The sequence below is a fragment of the Tamandua tetradactyla genome, chromosome 13 (assembly GCF_023851605.1).
Source record: "Tamandua tetradactyla isolate mTamTet1 chromosome 13, mTamTet1.pri, whole genome shotgun sequence".
In the NCBI taxonomy this organism is placed as follows: domain Eukaryota; kingdom Metazoa; phylum Chordata; class Mammalia; order Pilosa; family Myrmecophagidae; genus Tamandua; species Tamandua tetradactyla.
Window position 1 is genome coordinate 49604711 of NC_135339.1, and position 12892 is coordinate 49617602.

Sequence of the window (12892 nt, forward strand, 5' to 3'; positions counted from 1 at the left end):
GTACTTTTGCTATGCATTAAGCTTTTGGCTGTGCACATTGACTAGTCCTCAAGTTCTTTCCTGCAGCTGAGTCAAGAACCTTCGCTGTGTCAGCTCCTGGTTGAGGTCTTGACTTCTCCAAAAACTCCAGGGCTCTCCAGCATCCAACAGAGAACTCCTGGGGCTCTCCAGTATCTAGCAGAGAACTCTCAGAGCTCTCCAGCATCATCACGGCTTATTAAAGTGTTGGTTATAACATGCTGACTACTCCTGAACTCTTTCCTGCGACTGAGTCAAGAACCCCCACCGCACCAGCCCCTGGTGAGGTCTCAGACTCTCTAAGAACCCCTGGGGCTCTCTGACATCATATCCACATGTACCCTTCTTGCCCTTTCTCACTCTTTTGCACCTTTCTTTACTAATTTCTTAATTATACCTTGGAGATAGTTTGAAACTGTTGTGTACCCCAGAAAAGTCATGTTCTAAAACAAAGAAAAACAAGAATGAACAAACAAAAACACTGGCTGGAAATTGTGACATTTGGCTGCAGAGAACATTTAGAGATGTTAGGAACTGTTTGAAGTTAATGATCATATTTGAACACGGAATGTCAGAAAAGCTAAATCTCATGTGCCAGGCATTATTCTAAGTTCATTTCTTGTACTAAGTCACTTAGTCTTCCCAGCACCCCTGAGTTGGTAGTATTATTACCCCCATTTCAAAGAGGGAAGAAAGCAAAGCACAGAGACATTCAATAACTTGCCTAAGGTCTCAGAGCAATAAATAGAGCCTGGTTTCAAACCAGATAGACTGACCTCAGAACACAGCTTTTGTTATGTATGCATTCATTCAACAACTACTTTTTGAATGCCTGCCAACTGTCAGGTATTATTGCAGGGAGCTTCAGCAGTGAACAAATGGAGAAAATCCCTGACTTTAAGGAGATTACACAATTACTCCTTATCAAAGTGGCTTACCAAGCAAACTGGTGATAGGGTGAGCTGAATGAGGATGAGTTAACTTTGTAATCATGATGCAAGGGTGCTTTATAAATGTATGCTTCTTGGAGTTGGGCTTCCTTGGTATTAGCAGACCTTAGGGCATAAGTATAAGCTACAAAAAGGATGCTCTTAGAACTCACCTAGCAGAGTAGAGTCCCTGATGGGCTTGGGAGTTAGTTCATTTATCCTCCTCAGCATGCCTCCCAATTTCAAATCAATTTCACTTTCCTGTTTCAATTTTTCTTTCATAAAAACAGTCTCAGCAAACAAGGAAAAGAATCAGCAATTGCTCTTACATATAGGTGTCTTTAGCACTTATTTGTTTATGGCAGAAGAGGAAGACTGGGAAATGCATGGCAATCATGAGGTAAAGATTCTCGAGTCTTCTCTGATTGTGTTGAAAATGCCTAATCAATCTTGTTGAACGCAAATCCTAAGCAGCTGTGCTCCCACCAAAGGCCAGTTCTTGAATTGTTCTGTTTTAGTGTTTGTACGTAGCCTTACTATGCCTCTATCTATGTAGATCATAAATCTACCTTACCAATGCTGGATTTTTTATTCCAAAGTCATTTTCTGCTTTACAGAGTCAAGCTTCCTAAGGGCACATCGAGAACTGTGCACAAAAGTGGGGGCACTGGAGGGTAGAGCTGAGAGCTGAGAGCTGAGGTAGGAAGAGAAGTGTGGCAGGAAGGAAGGGGGCAGAGAGAGAAGCACGTTTACATATAACCAAGAAGGTGCCTCATTTAAAGATGGATCTGCAGGAACTGCTGTGATAGACTATCCCTCTTTTGTGTCTTATTTGAAAGGATTAAATCAGGAGCTTTTAATAAAATTATGATTTAATGAAAGATTTCTTTTCAGCAGATGTTGTTAAAGATGTATTCAGCAGAACAGTCCCACGTGATGCTAAGATGAATTTTGTATTTGGTGTGCTCACTTGTTTCATATTTGTGTTAGAGCTGGTAAACTAACAGAAATGTTTTTACTCCCAAATCCTACTGATTGGCTAGAGCCTGTCTATGTCAAGTGTGTGTTGGAGATGGAGTGCTGAGAAAATAGTTTCCATCTCCAAAATCTCCTCCTCCCCCAGAACTGTAAGATTGCCCGGGGGAGACAGTATTAGTTGATTGAGTAGGAAGGGAGATTTTCCTTTCCTTGGTTGGAGGAGGGTTTGGCTGGACCTGGATATCTACAACTTCATCCCTGGAGGCTCCAGAATCCCTGGAGACCAGCCCCAGAGCTCACCTCCTAGAGGCCAAACCCTTCTATAGGGTTTCTGATCTTGTTTCTTGAAATGATGTTTTTTCTGCTAGTCTGCCTGTCTGCCAGATGGAAAAAGAAGATTAGAGACATTGGCAGATGTCTCTATAGTCACCCAGAATCTAGAGAGCCCTTGTTCTTATTTCTTAGAATAAAATCTTTCCTGCAACATTACAGACCCATCTATCCCTCTTCTCATTTTCTTCAATTCTTCCACAAAAGGGACTTCCACTAGGCATTGCCCCTGTGCCCTAAGACAGTGGTTTTCTGTTGGAGATGGTTCTCTGAGGGCTCAGTAGTCGGCTGGCAGCCAAGGGCATGGGGCTTAGGCATACCGTGCTCTACAACTGCTGAAGCAAATGCTCTCAAGGATGCTGACTTAAGAGCCCGAAAAGACCTGAATAGAGAGCATTCTGATACGTAACAGTTCTTGGGACAGGAACTGTGAACCAAAATTGTAGCTTTGCAGGCATGACAGATATTCAAGAATAATCTTGCTTTGATTATACGCCCTAAAGCAGTGCCTATATAAGAGCACAATAAATATGTGGATGTCAGTACATTCAGGGCTCTGGTTCTTGCTCCTGATGAGCTTGAGTCCCCAGACCCCACTTAACTAACTTCTTGTGTCTGTCGTTTCTTAATCCTGCGCAGTGCCCCTTCTTCTTCCCTGTTCTCCAGGGAATTCCCAGCAGTTTTCAAACTTGAGCATATATAAGAATCACCTTGAACCCCTGTTAAAGACACACTTCCTGGACTCAAACTCCTAGAGATTCTGATTTAGTAGTCTGGGTTGGGGCCAGAGGATGTACACTTTTAACAAGCTCCCAGGTGATGCTGGCTGGTCCTAGAACCACACATTGAGCAGCACTGCTCTAAGACACTGTGATGGCTGTACTAGTTCTGAGCCACAGTGTCACTGTGGCTTTCATCCAGAGAGGAAACAAACAAAGGAGGTGTTTTTATGCAAATGACTGGACTTTCTAGAAGGATCAGAGGCATAAGTCTCACAAGTCTAAGCCCAGAGCAGCAAGTGTCTGGGACCAGTAGCTCTGATTTTCCAGTGGAAATAAAAATCCATGCCCTACCTCATTCTAAGTCCAACTCTGTAAGTGAAATCATTGCCCTCCCCACTACATGGGACATGACATTCAGGGGTGAAAGTCTCCCTGGTGATGTGGGAGATGACTTCCAGAGATGAGTCTGGCCCTGGCACTGTGGGATCAAAAATTCCATTCTGACAAAAAAGGGGAAAAGAAGTGTAACTAATGAAGTATCAATGGCAGAGAGAGTTCAAAAATAGAGTCAAGAGGCTATGCTGGAGGTCACTCTTACGCAGTTATACTTAGACATTGCTACCTATCATAACTTGCTAAACCCCAACCAAAACTATTCCAGCCAATTCTAAAGAATATCTAGGGCAATATATAAGATTCTACAAAGGTTCCATGCACTAGGGTAACTTTTCAAAAACCTGCAATCTCTAGATGGGTCTCTGGACCAGATAAGTCCTGAAACCAAGAGGTCCTATTCTCTCCTGAGCATCAGCTAGTTCCATCTCCCTATCCCATAATATTGACAGCCCCTTTAAACATGAAAAAGTTTAGGCTGGTCGTAGCCAAAATATCCTTAAAGAGTGGGATAGAAAGATCAGAGGTGATGGTGGAGTTATACAGAGAAGGTAGGGTTTACCAAATAAATATGATTGTTAAATCATTAAATTGATATATCTTTTAGTCTTCAATATCTTAGAGCAGCTAGAAGTAAAACCTAAAATTATAGAATTGTAACCCATACCAAACTCTGAAATCTGTTCTACAACTAATTGTTGTGTTGTGTTTTGAAGTTTATGGCTTTTTGTATATACATTATTTTTCACAATAAAAGAAAAAATCAATTGTGATGATAAAAAAAAATTTTTATTCCTTCTAGCCTCCTATATTCTGGAGCAGCTAGAAGGAAAAATCTGAGATGATGGTATGGTAGCCCACGAAAAACCTCCAGCATAGACTCTTGACTATGCTCTAGGTCCAGAGTGACCTCCAGCATTGCCTCTTGACTCTATTTTTGAACTCTCTCTGCCATTGATACTTCATTAGTTACACTTCTTTTCCCTTTTTTGTCAGAATGGAATTTTTGATCCCACAGTGCCAGGGCCAGATATGTCCTGTAACTACTTGTTGAAGAGTGCTTTGAGAACTATTGCTTTATTTTTTCTCTGTTTTGTATATATTGCATATTATACAATAAAAAAGTTAAAAAAAATAGTAATAATAAGAGCTGCTTGAATGGAGTGCTAAAAGCAATGTCAGATGGAGGCTGAAGAGAAAGTGAGGTTCTGAGCATGAAAGGAAAGCACATAAACATTTCTGTCAGAAAACTCAGCTTTGAAGGGGAAGAAAAGGAAAATGAAGAAAGAAAGAGTTTTTGTTTAAAAAAAATCCATGCCCCAGCAATGAAATTGACTGCCTTTCAAATGCCTGCTCCAAAGGATTTTATATAAAAGTATTATATAATGATAATGTCTCAATTCTGTAAATGCACAACTGACTATATGTTATATATGTTGGAGGTAATCGCAGCTCTATTCACTTTTTCTGTATCATCTACAAAATGAGAAAGGAACTAAGGAGCTCATGTGCTGAGGGACTCTTCCTATAACCTCATTGAGCAAGAAGACAGATCAGCTAGGTCAAGAACTTTCCAAGTGGAGGCTGCTGTTATTACCGTGCCAGATGCCAACCCAGGCACTCTCCAGGGTCCTTCCCCTAAAGTTACCCCAAGAGGTTTAAACAACCTGATTCTGCCCTGAGACCAGCCTGGGGCTTTTAAAGAAAGGAGGGTCTTCCCCCTTAGTGGAATTTTCCATCCGATTGTTTGTTAATTCTACTTGGGATAGTTAAGTTTCCTTTTGTGCACAATAACAGAAAAGAGTTGGAACTGATTTAAAATTCCTGGTTTGCTTCATAGAACTCATGTACAGGACAACAGTGACTCTAGGACAATTAAAACAGGACATCGGAGAGCTTGAAGGGCCCAGACCCTACGTGTTCTTTATGTACTTCTGGGTCATGCTTTCTGAAGCATGTGTTACAGAATATGGTCAGTCTTACAGAAATTAACCTTCAGCAGACCTCCCACCATGCACGGCACCCTTTCTAACACAGGAAGACTGACTCTTGCTCCCTCACTCACTCTGTTCCGTTTCCAGCTTCCACTTGAGTTTGGGTGCCCACCAATTGTAGGGTGAGACTGGTCTCACTCAAAAGTGAGAGGGAAGGGGCAGGAAGAAAGTAGAAGAATATAATCTTCCATCTAGCCAATATTTCAAAAATGATCAAAACCACTTTGCATGGCTTACTAGATAGCTATCGGTTGTATAGGTCTGAATCCATATATAGAATATATATAGTCCTGATAAGAGAGCTGGTTAACATATACCATGGTTGTTTTGTTTTGTTTTTTTTTCCATGAAAAAATGTAATATTTCAGGGCCTCTAATACATACTCAGTAGGGAGAAACATTTTGGGCTATGGAATGATTTTTAACCTACCAATCCCTGAAGTTGCTTTGGGATACAGGTTTTTGGTTTTGTTTTCCTTTGCTGTTTTTTAAATTACTTGTTGCTTATTTATTTATCTATTTTTGAGGACTGACATGGAAGGGAATGGAAAATCACTTCAAGTGGGTTGCAAAGGTACCTAAAGTATAAAAGAGTTCTCCCATAAGAAAAGGAGCTAGCTTCCCTGTGACCCACCCTCTGTAGCCATACTCTTACATGTTTTTATTAAAGCAAACCACAGGGGAATGTAAAATGGTGCAACCACTGTGGAAAATTTTTCGGTTCCTTAATAGAAATATAATATGACTCAGCAATTCCACTTCTAGGTACATAGCCAAAAAAAAAAAAAAAATTGGAAACAGGAACTCAGTTGTGTTACCAGACAAAGGCGGTGGATTATTTTGCCTGATGAACTCAAATAAACAATTCCTGAGTGGGTTTCAAAGAGAGAAAAAGTATATTGCTAGGCACAAAGCAGGAAAGGAGATGGCCTATCAGCCCCAAAACTGTCTCACTGAATTGCAGTAATTCTGATAGTTTTATAGTATTAAAAGATGGGTAAGTTTTAGGAAAATGAGTGCAATGGTTCTACATGATATAATTAGAGGTGATCTAATTATTGAGCATGGACAGACTGATTACATGCTTAGTCACAAAACAGAATGTATGTAAGAAAATGGCAGCCTTAAAACAATGATAGGTGTGATTTTTAGTATTATAATTTGGCATAGGTCACTTATAGTTAAAGTCTAGGCTGCTATACAAGTCAGATGGGTCCTTTTTTATTAGATCCAGTTGTGTTTATCAAGATAACCTTGGACTTGGGCTGGGTTAGTTCTGGACTAACTCAGGACCCTTCACTAATAAACATTAGACTCTGTCTTTAGTGATCATAAGATTATAAAGTCAAAAAACTGGATAAATAAGTACAAGTGAACTTTAGTCACAAGGTTTTTACAATCACAAGGCCATACTCTAATACACCAGAAAATAAAAAAGCATACCTATATAATGATTCAGTAATCATACTCATCCCTTAAGCCCTAACTTCTCAGTTACAGTTGTACACCAATGTTCATAGCAGCATTATTCACAATAGCCAAAAGGTCCATCCACAGATGGATGAATATATAACCAAAACATGACATATACATAAACAATGGAATATTATTCAATTGTAAAAAGGAATGATGTACTGATACATACTACAACATGAATGAACTTTGAAAACATGCTGAGTGAAATAAGCCAGATGCTAAAGGACAATTATTGTATGATTCCACTTACATGAAATATCTATAGAGACAAAAAGTAGATTAGAAGTTACTAGGGGCCATGAGGAGGAGAAATGGGGAGTTATTGCTTAATAGGTATGAAGTTTCAGTTTGGGTTGAGGAAAAAATTTGGGTAATGGATAGTAGTGATGGAAGCACAACATTGCAAATATAATTAGTACCATTAAATTGTACACTTAAAAATGGTTAAATTGGGGGGCGGGCCATGGTGGCTCAGCAGGCAGAGTTCTTACCTGCCATACCAGACACCTGGGTTCGATGCCCAGTGCCTGCCCATGATTAAAAAAAAAGATTAAATTGGGAAATTTTATATTATATGTTAATACAGTAATTTTTTAAAAAAGCAAATCCCACAAGAGGGAATAATTTTCTTTGAAGAAAATTAAAACAACAAATGTAAATTTATTAATAGATCAACTAAAAAAAGCATATTAACAGAAACTGTTGGTTGAGATGCAGGGATGGAAAAGAAATGAGCAAAATCACAACATTTTACTGTGAAACAAGTTTAAGATACGGCTAATATATGTTAAGAGGTTGAATATTACAAAAGCAGGAAAAATTATTATAATTAAGAATGGCTTGAAAATTAGATTTAAATGGCTAAAATGGAGCAAGTCTCATGAAAAATTAAAATAGAGAATGTTAAAATAACAAAAGGGACAAAAATCAATTTGCTTGAAGAAAAAGAAGCTAAAAATGTATGTATAGGCAAAGGAATCAATCAAGGATATATTGAAAGCAGAAAGAAATAGACAGGAAATAGAAAGTAAGAAATATTTTTTAAAAGGCAAAATGAGGAGAGCTAAGGAATTATAAATATAGAAGATAAATAGAGTTGAGTTTCAGAGGGATAACAAAAAATTTAAATCAGCATGACTAACCGTAACAAAAAATAGGAAAAAAACAAACCTGTTTCCAAAATATAAAAGTAAATGCTAAGGAAGAAAGGAAAACAGAAACAGAAAACAAACAAATACTCTTGCATCATAAAAACTACATAAATAAAATAAAACCTCTGATGAAAGCCCTACAGATTGGCAACCCCTGGAGCAGCTCTCAAACTAGAAAATAGCTAAGAACAAAAGCTGCCTTTTTCAGGGCTGTTCTATGGTCCTCTTCCTAATTCTCTCAGTACCCACCATCACTAAGTTCCTGCTTCACTAAACATTTGACATCTGAGGCAAAATATAGAAAGAGTTCGTTCTTCTTCGATTTGGGTTAATATCATTTAGGAGGAGGACATTTGCCATACCCTACATTTCTTTTCAGATGAACCTGTGCAGTGTCTTAAAGTGTCCATCTTTCTCTTTTCCTTACAGTGAGATCACTAAAAAAATCCTGGGAGAGCAGCCTGCAGGAACTAAAATGCCATTTCACTTGGAACTTGGTAAAGAAAGAAAATTCCTTGGACAATTTTGAGGATAGAACGTGTGTGACCAGACTGAGTTTCAGAACAATGAATTCAAAGCCACAACGTGCAATATACTGGCCTATATAAACCACTGCAGAGGTCAAAATGAGGCAGCCCTGCAATACTTAAGGCAAGCTGAAAAGCACGCTGCCCAGGCAGAAATCAGAAGTCTGGTCACTTGGGGAAACTGCCTGGGTCTGCTATCACATGGGCAGAGTCTCAGAAGTACAAGAGTACATAGACAAGGTGAAGTAAGTCTGCAAGAAGTTCTCCAGTCCCTATGGAATTGAGAGCCCTGAGCTGGATTGTGAGAAAGGGTAGACATGGTTCAAATGTGGAGGAAAGCAAAATGAAAGGGTTAAGGTGTGTTTTGAGAAGGCTCTGAGAAAAAACCCCAAAGAATCCAGACTTCACATCTGGACTGGCAATAGCGAGCTACCATCTGGACAACTGAACCCCACTGACCCTCTGAGAAAGGCCATTGTGCTGAATCCTGACAACTAGTTAAGTCCTCTTGGCCTGAAACTTTGAAAGATGAATGATGAAGAAAGTGAAGGAGAGAGGTTAGTTGAAGAAGTCTTGGAGAAAGTCCCATGTTCAACAGATGTCCTTTGCAATGTAGGAAAATTTTATAGAAGTAAAAGTGCCCCAGGCACCGCCCAGCGCCACCAAGGTTAGACCCATGGAGGTGGTGTCAGACAGCAGGGCAACAGCCCTTTTGTGACCCCAGTGACAATGGCGGTGTTTAATGATGAGGTGGAAATCAAATATGTCCACTATGATGAAGACTTAGAGATGTATTTCTACCCCTGCCCATGTGGGGATAAACTTTGCCGTCACCAAGGAAGATATGGAAAATGAGGAAGACGAGGCAATGTGCCTAGCTGCTCTCTCATTATAAAAGTGATTTACAACAAGATCAGTCTATGTGTGGAGAAACAATCCTAGCACCTTCCACCAACAAAGCATTAGTTAAATGCTGAAGAAGTCTACAAGAATCCAAATCTCGAATTACTGAGAATGAACTAAGATGGAAAAATCAAATGCAGAGTTACAGACCTCTTTACAAGGACAACCTTTCTGTGGTTTGTTGTTCTGTTAGATTGTGGATTCTTTCATCAACTGCTACGTTCACCTTCAATTAAAGAAGCAACCCACAGCATGACACACCTGGATTTCATGCATAAAACTTTGAATTGCAAGTGTCTTAAGGTTCCATTCAAATTTTTTAAAAAGACAATTTCAAATCAGTATATTTTTTCTCTCAGTTTCAACATTTTTTTATCTTAAACCTAATTGCTTCAGTATCTGATAACAGAATCATCTACCTCAAAGTCATTAGTATTTCTTGACAAAAAATGGTTGTATTTTTTAGTTGGTTATTATTAACATTAGCCCATTCCTTTGAAATTTGACATTAATCTTGCTATTCTGAATTTAAGAAAATTAGTCTCTCCTCATTTGTGTAAATGTTAGAATGTTGATACTCTGCTAAGTATGGCTTTTCTGTTATGCTTGATACATAAGAGAAAATATGATGAGGTCATAATTTCTCCAGAGTAAAAGTTAATGAATAAAAAGGAAAAGTTAAAAAGTGAAATGGTCAAAGAATATTGAGTTTCCTTTTCAATATTCTATATGTTCCTTGAAAATCAGGATAAGATAAAAAGACAAGCAGCCAAGGAAAGCAAAATTATTAACAGAGGTGCCAAACATATGAACTTTGTAGATGAGATGCTTGAATGATTTTGTCAGATCAGAACAAATACAATTTCTATATCTAGGTTTTGTTGGTTTCTTTTTAGAAAAGGCTAATGAAATTGTACTTCAGATGGGGGTCCAGTCTTTATGGCTGGAGGTAATGCTTTCAGCATGATTACAGTATCATGCCACTGTGGCTAAAAGTGAAGCCTCCAAAATGGGTTCTGTTTGCCAAAGATGAGTTTGAAAACTGGAGGTCTATTCTGAATAAATATGCCCATGGGGCACATGCACTCTTACCAAGATATTGCTCTGGAGAAAAATAGATATATAAAGATAGGCCATTCATCTTCCTTTCCTGCAGTGCTGAGAAGTACCACAAAATTAGAATCATTTGTATGGATATTCAAATTTTCCCTTTATATAGGCAACTCTCCTGTGTACATAGAAAGTTGAAAAATGAACTGATGCCTGGCAGGTTGTTTGGGAAATGGCTCCTGCAATTAAAAAGAAAACTGGCTTGCTAGAATTTGAACATTCTTTTACTGATTAATAAATGTGCTACCCACACTCACTGGGAGAGCAAATTAAAACAAGTGTGCAGCCTTTTCCTTGCTTGCAGCATAGCTATGTGCAGCCATTAGGCTGAGACATAAATCACCATGGTACATCATGTGAGCATTCATTACATGGCATATTCTTGATGTGCTGAGAAATCTCATTGCTAGGTGGGATGCTGACATTCCTAAAGTAATCCATAGCTGCTTTGCAAAAACTGGTCTCAGAATCAGTGGCTGTTCAAATGAACAGAGCAGGATTCTTGATAACTGACTTAAATGAGCTGCCTCAAACTCAAATGTTGATGGTTTATAAGTATTGATACCATGTTAACTCCTGCTGATGTTGAATTTCAAACAAGAGCAGACACCCTTGACATAGGTCTAGTATAAGCTCAGAAGAACGGGAAGAAAAGTTGCCAGAGTTAAAACATTGCAACAAAAAAGAAGCATAAATGGCACTGGCAATCAGTGATAGGTGATGAACTTCAATAGTTGGAAATATTTTGTTTCCAAAGCAACTGAATCACCAAATATATTTGTGAACTATGAAAGAACCATCAGCATTCAATCTAATGTAAACCGAAAGTAAAACCAGGGTCGTTTAACATGTGACTAGAGTTCCATGTGACATATGTGCGTTATTTAGCCCAACAGATACTTCTGGAACCTTCCTAAGAAATTGTAGTCCAGGCTCTGCCTCTTACTGCTTTTGTATAATGCAGCTTTCTTAAGATACTGCAGATTCTAAAGCTTTGAGTCTCTCGGGTTCCTTCATGAGTCAAATAGAGAAATGCAGCAAGCTGACAAAGACTCTGAGGGGGATTTGGCTTCTGGAAACCCTGTACCTTCAGCATCTTTAGCAGAAATAGGGATTGAGACGTAGAAATATGATGTCCGCAGGGCTACTCCTAGAAGGGAGTTGAAACCCATCCACCAGGGTAATATTCAAAATACTTAACAACTGGTATGGCATAAGCAGTGACTAAGCAGAACAGACAATGGCCATCATACTGTTTCAGGGTTTTGAGGAATCCTACTGTGCCAGGTGTTAAAACCTGAATTGCTGGATCATGGAGAGATGCAGGAGCTTCTGAGGAGGGATCAAATAGGGGGATAAACCCAGGGACCTGAGAAGAGGCTATTTCCCAACTGAATTTTTGGGTTGTATGATGCCTTGGGCTTGTTATCTGTATTTTATAAAGCAGCCAGACTACTCACATCCACAATGTCATGGACCATTTATACATTGTTTTTCCATCCTTGGAGTCATTTTAGATTCTGTGCATGTTGGTTCTTCATAGACGCTGAAGTGCTGTATCCATCAAAAGGCTGGGGGACCAAAGCCTGCAGGGAGCTCAGTATCCTCTCTCTTACCTCCACCTCCTTCCTTCTTCCCACTCCCAACCCGCCCAGCCAATCCTCAGTCTAAAGTGTCCTACATGGCATGAGCTCAATTGTCCTATTAACTGAAGTGGCAACGTAGTTTAAAAAAACAGAGCAGACACCAAGTCAAATCTAGAAGGGACACGTCTAGGAGAAGAAATGGGATCAGAGAATCACAGTAGAAGACTTTTAGGTTGGACATGGGGAGATTTCATCTCTACTCTGAATAGAATTGTAATACTGTTAGGCACTGAGTTGTAAAGGAATCCAAGCAGGACAGCGAGACAAAGCAACACAGATTTACTGAGCAGAGAGAGCGACAAAGTGAGAGTCAATGCAAAGAAAGGAGATGGCTCTGACCCTTGTTCTGGGGGCCAGATTCTTTAAAGGGAACAAGGTGGGATGGTGGTGGTGGGGCTGCAGGACTCGCTGGGAGATATCAGGCTTTAACAGATCATGACTTCATGCTCATGGTTATCTGGTCTTGCTTCTGGTGGCAGGGGTGTTGGCACATCCATGCTTGTCTATCTTGCTGGCACATCATGTCCTGTCAGAGAAGCTGCTGAGGGAGAGGAACTGAAGGGACCCACAGGCCACAGAATCCATTTTGTATATCCAGTTTATTTTCTGAGAGCTGACAAATACAACTTGTGAAGAATTAAAAGGACTTCTTTATAATGTGTTAGAAACCAAACTAATGCCTTTCTTAAAACTTAGATTGAAATGTTAGTGATCA

The 12892-nt window shown here is 39.4% G+C and overlaps 2 pseudogenes; both read left to right on the forward strand.

Moving 5' to 3' along the window:
- Positions 1 to 236: 236 nt before the first annotated feature.
- On the forward strand, positions 237 to 9190 carry LOC143653394 (interferon-induced protein with tetratricopeptide repeats 2-like; annotated as a pseudogene).
- Positions 9191 to 9209: 19 nt separating this feature from the next.
- Positions 9210 to 9879, forward strand: LOC143653134 (diphthamide biosynthesis protein 3-like; annotated as a pseudogene).
- Positions 9880 to 12892: the final 3013 nt, after the last annotated feature.